The 13,581-nt window shown below is 42.8% G+C and overlaps 1 protein-coding gene across 6 annotated transcripts in view; it reads right to left on the reverse strand.

Moving 5' to 3' along the window:
• The window catches only part of LOC145505131 (histone H3.3C-like), a 52,767-nt gene that overhangs the window by 15,228 nt on the left and 23,958 nt on the right, over window positions 1-13,581 (reverse strand). The window contains exons 1-3 of one of the 6 annotated variants that reach the window (XR_014052871.1): window positions 8,008-8,085; window positions 6,429-6,547; window positions 3,664-5,064 (exon numbers count right to left, since the gene is read on the reverse strand). The gene's annotated coding sequence lies outside the window, so the exon portion shown is untranslated. Of the gene's footprint in view, window positions 1-3,663; window positions 5,065-6,428; window positions 6,548-7,923; window positions 8,098-13,243; window positions 13,347-13,581 lie in introns of those variants that run through there. The other 5 variants (XR_014052869.1, XM_081486905.1, XR_014052870.1 and 2 more) reach the window with 5 other exon arrangements.

Genomic DNA, 13,581 nt, shown 5'->3' on the forward strand with positions numbered 1-13,581 from the left:
TGCTGAAACAACTATGTCCCACTGGAGAATAAACTTTTACCTCACACAACACAAAAATTAACTTGAAGTAAATGGATCTAAATGTAAAAGCTAAAACTATAAAACTAAAACGAGAAAATCTTCACAACCTTTGAGTAAGTAAAGATGTCTTAAAATACAAGTACACAAACCATAAAAGAAAAAAAAATTGATCAGCTGGACTGTTAAATACATGTTCTTTGAACATGGTTAGGAAAATGAAAAAACAAGCTGAAGATGGGGGGTGGGAAATTCACAATAAATTTATCAAGTAAAGGCCTTGTATTCAGAATATGTAAAGATCTCATGCAACTCAATATTATGACAACCCACTTGAAAACCCCTTTCAGTACTGAATACAAGGCCTTTACTGGGTAAATTTATTTACATTAGGCATTGTGTATATATACACACAATTGTATATATATACACAATGCCTAATGAGCACATGAGAAGTTGCTGAATATCATTAGTCATCAAGATGCAAATGAGAACTGATACTACCACACACCTGCTAAAATGATTAAAAGACTGACATTACCCCAAGAATGCAAGGGTGGTTCAGCCTAAGAAAATCAGTGTAATTCATCACATTGGTAGGATAAGGGAAAAGACCTTTATGATTATCCCAACTGATGCAGAAAAAACATTTGACAAAATTCAACATTCTTTAATGAAATTAAGGACATTAAGAAAAGGAAATTAAGACAGCAATTTCATTTGCAATGGAATCTGAAAGAATAAAAAACCTAGGAATAAATTTAACCAAGGAACAGAGTTGTACATTAAAACTACAAAACATTATAAGAGAAATAAAATAATATCTATATAAATGGAAAAGTATCATATTGATGAATGGGGAGATAATATTGTTAAGTTAATAATACCTAAAGTGATCTACAGATTGAATGTAATCCCTATCAAAATTTTAAGAGCCTATTTTGCCAAATTATAAAAGCCAATTATAAAATTTATATGGCACTGCAAGGGGGCCCGAAAAGCCAAAACAGTCTTGAAAAAAGAGACAAAGTTGGAGGACTTACATTTCCCAATTTCAAAACTCACTACAAAACTTCAGTAACCAAAACAGTGTGATGCTGGCATAAAGATAGACCTATAGACCAATGGGGGCTTCCCTTGTGCCTCAGCTGGTAAAGAATCCGCCTGCAATGAGGGAGACCTGGGTTCGATCCCTGGGTTGGGAAGATCCCCAGGAGAAGGGAAAGGCTACCCACTCCAGTATTCTGGCCTAGAGAAGTCCATGGGCTGTATAGAGTTCCATGGGCTGTATAGAATTCCATGGGGTCGCAAAGAGTCGGACATGACTGGGTGACCTTCACTCACTCACTCATAGACCAGTGGAATAGAATTAAGAATCCAGAAATAAGCCTGTACCTCTTTGCCCAGTTGATTTATGATGAGGGCATCAGGTTCATTCAGTGAGGAAAGAAATAGATCCAGGACACCTGAGTTTCCACATGCAAAAGAATGAAATTGAACCCCTGCCTCATAACATATACAAAAATTATCCCAAAATGGATTGATAATCTAAGTATGAGCTAAATCCACAAAATTCTTAGGGGTGTATACAGCATAAGGGTACATCTTCATGACGATGAATTTGGGAATGGATTCTTAGGTATGACACCAAAAGCACAAGTAACAAAAGAGAAAACAGGTAAATATTTTTTAAATTTGTGCATCAAAGGAAATTATCAAGATAATGAAAAGACAACCCCCAGAAAGGGAGAACATATCTGCAGTTCAGATATCTGGTAAAGGTTTAATATCCAGAATATAGAAAGATCATTGACAGTTCAACAAAAAGACAAGCAACCCAATTTTAAAATGGGCAAGGGACTTGAATACACATTTCTCCAAAGAAGATCTACAAATGACCAATAAATACATGAAAAGATGCTCAACATCATTGATCATCATGGAAATGCAAATCAAAACCACAAGATGAATGAAATGATACATATTACAACATGGACAAATCTCGAAAATATGTCATGTGAAATAAGCCAGACACAAGAACAAATAGTGTGATTTGACTTAAATATCCGTAATAGGCAAATTCAAAGAGATAGGAAGTAGAACAAAGGTTAACAGGGGCTGAGGGAAAGGGGAATGGAAAGTTATATGGGTCTAAATGTAAAAGCTAAAACTTACTGTTTCTGTTTGGAGGATAAAAAAAAATTGTTTTAAGATAATGGTGGTGATGGCTTCACAACTTTGTAAATACACTTATTGCCACTGAATTGTACACTTAAAAATAGTTAAAATGGTAAATTTTATGTTACACATATTTTACCACACATGCATGTGTGCACACTTGCTACCAAGTGTTGGTGAGGATGTGAACCAACCAAATTCTCATACACAACTAGGGGGAATATGAAATGGTACCAACCATTTGGAAAACAGGTTGGTAGTTTCTTATAAAGTTAAGTATAGATCTCTGCATGACTCAGCAATTCCACACCTAGGTTCTTACCTAAGAGAGATAAAATGGACAAAAGTCCATAGCAGTCATAATAGCCAAAAAATGGAAACACCCCATAGTTCATCACTAACACAATAGAACATTATTCAGCAATAAAAAAGAACAAACTGTGGATACACAAACAAACATGGTTGAGTCTCACAATAACTGTTCTGAGTTAAAGAAGCCAGGAACAAAAGACTATATATTGTATGTTTCCAGTTATATAAAATCTTAGAAAGTGCAAACTAATCCCATAGTGACAGAAACAGATCCTTGAGGGGCAAAGGATGGTGGGAAGATGGATTATAAAGGTCACAGGGCAACTTCTGAAACTGATAGAAATGTACCTTGATTATGGTTATAGTTTCATGGGTTTATACATCTTTCAAAATGCATTGTACACTTTACATAGATGCAGTTATGTGCATAAGTTATACCTCAATAAAATTGTTATTAAAAAAGAAGTTCAGTTTGTAGCTTTACAGCATCTCAAGGTATCATGAGTGGTAAGGGAATCGTTGCTATAAGAACACTTTATTCCCTTTCACTGTCGTTGCTTATTTGGGCTACACAAAAATTTTGGTGACTTCCAAGTACCACCCCTTGTTTGTATAAGACCTAACTACTACACAACTGGCTGCTTAGAAAGTGTCACAATAAGATCCCTAGTTCAAAATGCCTTGATTTCAGTCCTAAGTCTGTTCACAGCTTTTGGATCTCTGGCTCCTTCAGAAATGTTGGGATGGTGATGTTTTTCTATGCTTAAAAAAATGCATAGAAAAAAGACTATGCTTTTTTTTTTCTACTTGATGCAGCAGTCCAAATTTCAAACCCAGTCTAATTATAGGTATTCGGTAAGGACAACCTGATCTCCCTCTGGCCGGAATACATTGATCAAGAGTGAGGTTTTGTGATTTTATTGCTTTTCGTAATTGCCTCAGATCAAGGGTCAGGAAGAAGATATGCACTTAGGGAGCAGAGAAGGCTCATATCATTCATCAGAATGATGACAGCCCATAATTGGCTGGTTGTTATTTTCCAAGTACAAGATTCGGGGTTTGACAAGATCTGCACAAACTAAAGGGGAAAAAAAAATCCTTGCTAAGCTTCTGGTCCAGACAGGAACTTAGTCCAAAAGTAACTATAAATAAAAGTGGTCTGCTTTCTCTTTAATTTCATTTTTTCTTGATTGGAAAAACTAAATTATCAAGATAGGAATAGTAGTTTGGCCATCACTAGAGAGGAGATTAGAATATAGGATAATTTGGTGGTAAATAAAAGGCAAAGAAGGGAGGCAGTCCCCATAGTTGGAATCTGGATGATGAATGCTGCTGCTGCTGCTGCTGCTGCTAAGTCGCTTCAGTCGTGTCCGACTCTGTGCGACCCCATAGACGGCAGCCCACCAGGCTCCGCCGTCCCTGGGATTCTCCAGGCAAGAATACTGGAGTGGGTTGCCATTTCCTTCTCCAATGCATAAAAGGGTAAAGTGAAAGTGAAGTCGCTCAGTCGTGTCTGACTCTTAGCGACCCCGTGGACTGTAGCCTACTAGGCTCCTCCGTCCATGGGATTTTCCAGGCAAGAATACTGGAGTGGGGTGCCATTGCCTTCTCCGGATGATGAATGAGATCACAGCAACTAGCTGTTTAGTCTCCACTCTGTACTTCAGCTTCCCCTTCTATATATTTCTTTTTTTAAAAAATATTTTTTTTATTTATTTGGCTGTGCCAGGTCTTAGTCGCAGCACACGAGATCTGGGATCTTTAGTTGTGGCATGTTAGATCTACTTCCCTGACCAGCGATCAAACCCAGGCCCCCTGCACTGGGAGTGTGGCATTTTAGCCACCTGACCACCAGGGAAGTGCCCCTTATTCTATGTATTTCTAACGTAACTTCAAACTTTAAAATCCTCTGATCTTTTGAACAACCAAAAGTTTTCTATTTGCCATCATGGAGGAAGGACCACTTGGAAGTCTGCATATGGTGGATTAATGCAATGGTGGCATCAGGGTCGGCGGAGTTTCTTTGACGCTGTGCATGAGAATAAGAGGTGGAAATCCACTCAGAGACTTGAAGTGCCCACTGTGCCCAAAGCCCCTTTGGAGGAAGAGACTGCCAGGTGGTCCCTTCTCAACAAAGTGCTAAGTGCTGTGTCCCATCATCCTGAAACTCAGGCCACAGTTGTTCAGATCTGGGGCTTGGTGCCCCAGCCTGATGCATTCCTTCAAGCCTGAACATGAGGAAGGATAGTGATCTGGACACATGTCTAGTCTCCAAAACAACATTGAATCGGGAGTTTCAGTTAATAGTATCTGCCTCAGCAGATCTTCTCTCAGATCCTTTGAATTTGGGGTCCAGACTTTGCATCCAGCCCTGGCAAACAGGAAGAAGGAGAAGTGGAGCAGACATCAGAGAAACCACATAGGCTGCAGTCCCCCAAACAACGGAGCCTCCAGAGCAGACAGCGGAAACGTCTGGAATCACCAAGATCCATCGCCCAAACAACACTCCATTTCCAGAAGCCCTGACACTTGGTGACCTTGGAAAGTGTCTCTTCCCTGCAAATGAAGAGAAAAACTAGCTATGCAACAGCTTTTGTAGGTAAGTATTGCCTGGCTCTTTAAAACCATGTTCATTTAGAGTTATCAGGCGGGCATTGTTGTGTCAGAAATGAAGCTGGGATCCAAGGAGTTCCAGTGCCTCCCTTAAGGTCAAGATCAAGAAAATAAGTCAAAGATTCTCCACTTGTGAACATGAAGTTGGAAATATCTACAGAGCATTTCTCCTGGGGGTGCCACTGCATCCTCCTCCTCCTGTTTTTTATTACCTACAGTTTGTACCCTAGATCACTATTACTCTGGGTCTTTGTTGTTGTTTAGTTGCTCAGTTGTGTCCGACTCTTTTGTGACCCCATGGACTGTAGCCCACCAGGCTCCTCTGTCCATGGGATTTCCCAGGCAAGAATACTAGAGTGGGTTGCCATTTCCTTCTCCAGGGGATTTTCCCGACTCAGGGATCGAACCTGTGACTCCTGCATTGGCAGGCATATTCTTTACTACTGAGCCACCAGGGAAGTCCACTCTGGGTCTTACATGTGGGAAAAAACAGCAGAAGCAGTTACTCTGTACTGCAGGCCACAGGCATGGGGCAGTTAGTGTGCGGGGCTTGTGTAAGGGACTCTAGGGCATCCTAGTGAGAAGACAGAGGCTTCCCTGGCAGACAGTCTAAACATAGCCTAGGGATGCCAGATAAAACACAGGGCGCTGGTTATGGCATGAGACAAATTTATACTACACAATTGTTTGTTGTTTATCTGAAATTCAAATTTAACTGAGCATCCTATATTTTTGTTTTCTAAATAAAGGCAACCCCTATCAGTGCCACAGCATAGCGCAGACACCGAGGATGAGAAGGAGGGGCTCACGAGAGCCAGAGAAGCAGAATGGCTCAGGCACGAGGAGCTCTGGGGAGCAGCGTTCAGCCCCCCTTTCTGGATTCCCTCAGCACCTGCAATGTCTTGGTGTATAAACAGAAGACAGCACATCAACTCAGCGATTAGAATCAATGTGTCTACAAAAGGGCAGAAAGCGGCCAGAATTTGTTGGTCAAAAAGATCCCCTGGAGAAGGAAATGGTAACCCACTCCAGTATTCTTGCCTGGAAAATCCCATGGACAGAGGAGCCTGGCGGGCTACGGTCTGTGGGGCTGCAAACAAGTCGGACACAACTGAGCACACACACACAAGTAGTACTCAAAACTTGGTCTGTGGGGCTGCAAACAAGTCAGACACAACTGAGCACACATACACAAGTAGTACTCAAAACTTGGTCTGTAGACTTTAAAGTGCTTTCAGTCTAACACAGAAATGAGAATTCAATCAGAGCTTAGAATGTGATGCAAAAAAATTAATGTAGTACTTTACCTGAAGTGAAAAACCCTCCGAATGTGGATCTGTGTGATGTTTGTCCTACGGCGCTCATGACTGTCAACAGTCTGAATTCACGGAATTGTGTTTTACTTCTGGTTTTCAGATGGCACCACCTAATAATGACAGAAGACGAGATGGTTGGATGGCATCACCGACTCAGTCAACATGAGTTTGAGCAAGCTCCGGGAGATAGTGAAGGACAGGGAAGCTGGTGTGCTGCCATGGGGTCACAAAGAGTGACTGAACAACAGTAACACAGATAGAAGATATAGTCTCTACTACTCCTTTTGTTTTAGCTCCTAGGTCATCTAGTTTTTATTGAGCCCTTGTTCCAGATATATGACTGGAGTGGTTGTACCTAGCCAAAACTAAATTATTCACTTCCTCCTCTAATGAAAAAAGATGGCTTTTCCGTTTGGTGTATCCATAGGCTTAGCTTTCGGTTGCCACCGCCTTTCACCAACAACTACATTTTAGCCCCTCTACCTTTTTGTTTTCACTCACTGAAACCGGATTCTCAGGATGAGAGCTTTGGTCTTCTCTGTCTGACCTTCTCTCAGGACAGCAAACCCCATTTTCTGTTTAAAATGATTACTCATAAATAGAACTACATTAGCGGTGGCCAAAATCCATCTGGTCGCTTCCCTTCTGAGCAGAGTGATGAATTGGCAAAAGGACAGGAAGGGGAGGGTGGGGGAGCAGGCAAGGCCGGACCCTGCAGAGCCACAGTCTGTGCACAGATGCCAGACTCCTGGTGCAGCCTGGGAAGCACCCTCCCCAGAGCTCTCTAGCTGCAGCAGATATAATATAGGACACAGTAAATGCCACATCTGCCTACACGTCTGCAAAGCAGTCTTGATTTGTCAGAGGCAAAAGTAGTAAGAAGAGAGGGGAAAACAATGAAGGATAAACAGGGTTTCAGAAATCATGCATTTTGAGCATGTGTGTGTGTGTTTTCCCCCGTCTGGTTAGTTACTATTCAGTTTAGCAAGGAATAAACACTTAAGAGATCAATCATTTAAATAACAATAAATTCATATGGCTAACATTGAAATGGTAAAAAAAACAAAAATCCCAAATGCAGGCCTGAATGAGGACAGAGTGGGAAGAGATGAGAGGTGAAAAGGTGAAAGGGAAAGTCCCTCAGTCATGTCCCACTCTTTGTGACCCCATGAACTGGGTCTTCAGGCTCAGATTGGTGTACCCACCAAACATTCCCCCCTTGTAGTCATGTAAGGCAAGAGCTAATGTCTCAGAAAGTCATCTGGAAATTGAAAACTGGGGTCATTAAATTCAGATGACCCCCTGAATTCACCAGGCCAGAATACTGGAGTGGGTAGCCTTTCCCTTCTCCAGGGGATCTTCCCAACCCAGGAATCTAACCCAGGTCTCCCATGTTGCAAGTGGATTCTTTACCAGCTGAGCCATAAGGGAAGCCCAAGAATACTGGAGTGGGTAGCCTATCCCTTCTCCAGGGGACCTTCCCGACCTGGGAATCGAACTGGGGTCTCCTGCATTCCAGGTGGATCCTTTACCAACTGAGCTATTAGGGAAGCCCTGAGATGAGAGGTACCCGTCTGCAAAAGCCTTTGTTCAGAAGGTGCTCACACAGCCAACAGACCTCTGCCCAGCACCTGTGTTTCCCTTCCCCAGAGGCCTTGTGACCTCACATTCTGCATGTTGTCTTAGCTACAAGGTGGAAAGTGCAGTCAGCCATCACATTCTTTCTTGGGTTACTTATGGGTTAGGACCATCCCATACCTCGCTCTTTCCTCCTTAAATATTCTAGCTCCTATTTCTAATGGCATTGTTTTTCCCTACATTGTCACCTATAGGTTTTTTTGGTTTTTTTTTAGTTCTTCTGTGAAATACTCTGGTAAAAATGAAGTTTTATTATTCTCATTAAGGGTAAATTGAGAGAAGTGAGAAGCCTCAGAAGACCTCAAAAGGAGAGAAACCCAGTTTTCAATTTCCAGATGCCTTTCTGAGACATCAGCTCTTGCCTCACATGATTACAAGGAGGAATGTTTGGTGGGTACACCAGTCTGAGCCTGAAGACCTCGTGAAAACACATGGACCACTGGAGAAGGGGGTGGAGGTGGGAGCTGGAAAGGGCACAAAGCTTGTCTTCAGCAGCTGTTAATGCATGTCCTCAAAGTCAGTTAAACCAATGAGGAGTCAGGCACTGGGGAGAAAACCTTTTGTTTTCTTCGGTAATGTTTCTAAATCTACAGATGGGGACAAGGAGGTGAGGTGCATTATTTTTCATATTTTCTAGTAAGTTTCAAAGAGAATTACTGACATGCTATTTTAATGCCTGTCATCGTTTCTGCAACACTGATCACTGGGGGCAAGCTGGGCCCTTGCCCTTGAAAAAAGTGCAGAGTTGGTGGCTTGGAGACAGCCCTCCTTACAACCTGGGGAGGCTGACAGCATGGCAGGTGAGGATTCAGCAGCACCCCTCTGGGGTGAGGAGAGATTAGCACCCAGATAGTTTCCAAAGTGGACCCCATGCTGGAGAGATGGAGAGCTGGGGACAAGAGGTTTGAAACAGGCAACACCAGTTCTCAGAGGCACGGAGGTAAACATGGCTTACACCTGGAGAACTCCCAGCCAATCAGAGCATGACTCCTCTCTCCTCTCCACCGAGTTTGTAAATGGCAGGCTTCCCTACCAATCAGAGCCAGGCCCTCATCTCCTCGTCTTTCCTCCAATCAGGGCTTGCACCCTCCCCCTTGCCCACCAGTTCCCCTGCCAAGCAGAGCCAACCTTCTAACTCTTATCTACCAATCAAGGCTGCAGACAAAAAGAAAGGTTTTTCATCAAAGCCCATGGGAATTAGATTCATCCTGTAGATTGATGGTGACTCTGCATAAATGCTGTAAGTGCAGGTCTTTGTTGCTCTGTTCCTATGATTGCAGGAAAGAAGAGAAGATTAAAGAGAAGGGAGGGCAGGGCAAGGTAGGGCAGTTTTTAGAATTTAAATTTAATAGGATTGTTTTGTCTTTTTTAAAGACCCCTATGTGTGTCTTGAAAACAGAGTGCAGGGTGGTAGAGCAAAACAGGTAGAGACCAGTCCTTCCTGCTTGCACATGTGGCTTCAAGCTCCCTGTATCAGAAAGCCCAGGATTCTCTGGGCATGGTCCCACTCTGGACCACATGCTCAGCTATCTTTTTCCCCTTATTTCCTCCTTCCAGTCATTTGGGTTGATTCTGTTTGGGAGTGTTTGCTTTGGCTCCTCTCCTACTTCTGCAGGAACATTGTCTTTCACATTCCCCTTTGCTCCCATAAAACCAGATTAATGGAAGGCCTTCCAGAACATTTCACTGGGCAGTAAGAGTCTGAATCATCACAGGAATAAATCGAAAGCATATCACTTTCACACAAATGTTCCCAGGACTTTTGACATTGCAGACAAAGAAAATTTTGTCCTAATTCATTAAATGGAATTTATTGCCCTTTGCAATACAGATCTCTGATTAAAGGAATCAGTCTAGTACAGTCCTTTCAGTCACTGCCTAATAAAATTCTTGTGCAAGTGGAGTTTTATTTGGGAGGCGCTTGGTGAGGACGAGGGAAGAACCAGGTACAGGTTACAAAATTTAAAATTTTTTTAATTTTATTCTAAGAAAACCAGTCTCATGGGTCCTTTGGATCTGGGCAAGCAGAGATAAAAAAAAATTAAGAGTTCAGTGGACAGTCATTAGGGCTTCCCTGGTGGCTCAGCAGTAAAGAATCCACCTGCAACGCAGGAACTGCAGGAAATGTGGGTTCGATTCCCTGAGTGGGGCAGATCCCCTGGAGGGCATGCAACCCACTCCAGTATTCTTGCTTGGAAAATCCCCATGGACAGAGGAGACTGGTGGGCTTCAGTTCATAGGGTTGCAAAGCATCAGACACGACCGAAGTGACTTGGCATGCGTGCTGCTGCTGCTGCTACTAAGTCGCTTCGGTCATGTCTGACTCTGTGAGACCCCATAGACGGCAGCCCACCAGGCTCCGCCGTCCCTGGGATTCTCCAGGCAAGAACACTGGAGTGGGTTGCCATTTCCTTCTCCAATGCATGAAAGTGAAAAGTGAAAGTGAAGTCGCTCAGTCCTGTCCGACTCTTAGCGACCCCATGGACTGTAGCCTACTAGGCTCCTCCGTCCATGGGATTTCCCAGGCAAGAGTACTGGAGTGGGGTGCCATTGCCTTCTCTGGGCATGCATGCACAGACAGTCATTAAAAGCCAGTATGGTATGTGCTTCCATATGCGAATAGCGTGCCTTAGACTACATTAATTACAAACGTCCTTTGTAAACCCAGACTTCTGTGGTGAACAGAGTGGTGTGCTTCCAGAGCCCGCCCAGACTTGTTGCCCCAACTGCTGGGGTGCTATGGTGAGATTAGTTGGTGACCCAGCTCCAGTTCTAGTTGAGCTATAAGGATTCCTAGAGATAGCTGCCCAGAAAAGCGCTGTGAGTGAGTTTGTTTCATAAACTCCATGGCAGGCTCACATTGTTCATCCTCAGATAAGAGATTCCACAGGCTAGGCCTTGACTGAGAGGCTGCTTTTCTGCATACAGGTCTCTTCTGCATCAGGAATTCCCTCAGCTTCCATGAGATGCCTCTCAAGATCACAGCCCCACCCAGGGGGCCACATCCAGTGATGAGTCAAAGCCAGAGACCCTTGTGGGTTCTGCAAGGCTGTGGTTGGGGCTGTACTCAGGTCCATGTCTCCCTCTGCCCACTCCTGCTTTGGTCCCCTCTCTTCCACAGGTGTTGATCTTGAGGACGCTCCTTTATAAACATCCTGCCCCCTAAACTCCACTTCAGAATCTGCATCCCAGGGAACCCAGCCGGCAAAGAAATTGTGCCAGTTCTCTGCTCTGTGCTGGTTATAGCACACTTGCAGAGCTGCCTTCAGAATTTGGACAAAGATTTTGTTCCATCCGCAAAGCTCACTGTTAGTCAAAGCTGCCTGAAATGACATAAGCATCTTGTGAAGGTGAGGAGATCTTCAAAGAGAAGATGTTCAAAGAAAAACACTGTTAGAAAGATGAGGGGGATGGATGTGAAGTGGTGAAAGCAAAAATCCTAAGGGTGGATGGACTGGATGGCCTCCAGGCTTTTTCCTACATCAAGACCTTAATATCTGTATTAGTTCGCTAGGGCTGCCATAACCAGGTACCACAGACTGTGTGGCTTAAACAACAGAAATTTATTTCCTCACTGTTCTGGAGGCTAGAAGTCCAAGTTCAAGGTGTCAGCAGGTTTTATTTCTTCTGAGGCCTCTCTCCTTAGGTTAGCTGAAGACTGCTTTCTCCCTGTCTTCAGATAGCCTTCCTTCTGTGTCTGTTTTTTTTTTAATCTTATTTATTTAGGCCACGTGGCATGCAGGATGTTAGTTCCCTCATCAGGGATGAAACTTGCGCACCCTGCAGTAGAAGTGCGTCTTAATCACAGGACTCCCAGGGAAGTCCCTGTTTTTTTGTTTTTTGTTTTTCCACAATAGTAAAACATGTTTATCAGTTTTCACAATCAATAGCTGGACAAAAAAATAAAAGAAAATTACAGTCGCAAGCCATAGTGGGAACATGATTAACTTAACAATATGAAATGATTACATACAATTTGAGGAAGTCAAGCAGAGTGAGGTGGTAAGTGGAAGTGCACACATGCAAATTTTTTATTTACTTACTTTTAATTTTTGGCCACACCTTGTGGCATGTGGGATCTTAGTTCCCTGACCAGGGATTGAACCCACGCCCCCTGCACTGGAAGGTGGAGTCTTGATCACTGGGTAAGTCCTTGTGTCTGTGTTTTCATCTCTTCTTCTTATAAAGACTTCAGTTATAATAGACTAGGGCCCACCCATATAACCTCATTTTACCTTTATTATCTCTTTAAAGGCCCTATTTCCAAATAGTCACATTCTGAGGTACAGGGGTTAGGACTTCAATATAAGGATTTCAGAAGGCCACAGTTCAGCCCATAACAAAATCCCAAGATTTTACTGTATTCCAGACAGGCAGTACACTTTAGCACACATCCAGCCCAGTGTTGTAAAAGATCAAATTCAGTAACAGAGCTAGCCAGGTTATGTTTGAAGGAGTAATTGTACAGCTACATAATTAGAGCTGCTAAACAAGAAGCCAATCATGACTTCTCTTTATTATAAGTTTTTTTGAAAATTACAGGAAATTGTTCCTTCCCTTAGAGGAATAAAGTATGCTTGATAGCTGTGAGTCATGCAACAATCTTAGCTTTTTAAAATGCTGTTGTTGTCTTATCTAGTAGCTACGAGTATCATTATATCCACACTACTTCATCTAGCAAATCTTAGCATTGGCCAGGCCAGCCAATGTATTTACACCAGTGTATGCAGGCAAACATAGACTCCATACCCAAGAAGGGACAAGGGGAGTTTCTGGACATAAGAGGATCACTGGATTTTCTGAGGATAGTAACCTGAGTATAAAAAGCAAAAGGCTACTATGTCTCTTGTATTCACTCCCTATTCATTTATTCATCCATTCAAACAATAATCATTGGGCTCCAACTACATGGTAAGCATTGTGATAATTGATTTGGGAAAAATAACTTTGTAAAAAAAGCAAAATCCCACCTCCAAAGAGGGAACCTTTTGGTAAGACAAGCTGTATTGCCATAATGATGATGCCATAAAGCCTGGGTTTTGTCATCACAAGGACCGGGCTCAAAGTCCAGCTCCACCTGGGTCAGCTGTGTGACCTTGGGCAAGTCATTCAAACTCTCTAAGCGTCAATTTTCTCAGTTGTGTAATAAGCATAAGAATAACTCCTACCTTAGCAGTTTGCATCTCCAAGTGGTAGGCTGGGAAGATTTTGTCCCTCTTTTCCATAACTGCTCTCAGTATCCTCCAAAGCCACCTTGAATCAGTATAAAATCTAAGTAAAAACAACATGTTTACTTGGCATTTTCTGCTTCCAGTTAGACTGCAGCCCTTAAGTCCCTCCTATATAGCTACCAGTTTGCCTCATATACTGTGAAAATTAAACGAGGCGATGCATGCAATATGCTTTCTTATATAAATGCCCAGTAAACGTTAGCATTATTAAGGCATTTTGTGGTAAGTACTAGGAGTGTGTAGCAATTAGCTCATCCCAGTCCCTCCAGCCTCCA

This window comes from Giraffa tippelskirchi, chromosome 5 (assembly GCF_054371585.1).
Source record: "Giraffa tippelskirchi isolate mGirTip1 chromosome 5, T2T-mGirTip1v1.2.pri, whole genome shotgun sequence".
Taxonomy (NCBI): Eukaryota; Metazoa; Chordata; class Mammalia; order Artiodactyla; family Giraffidae; genus Giraffa; species Giraffa tippelskirchi.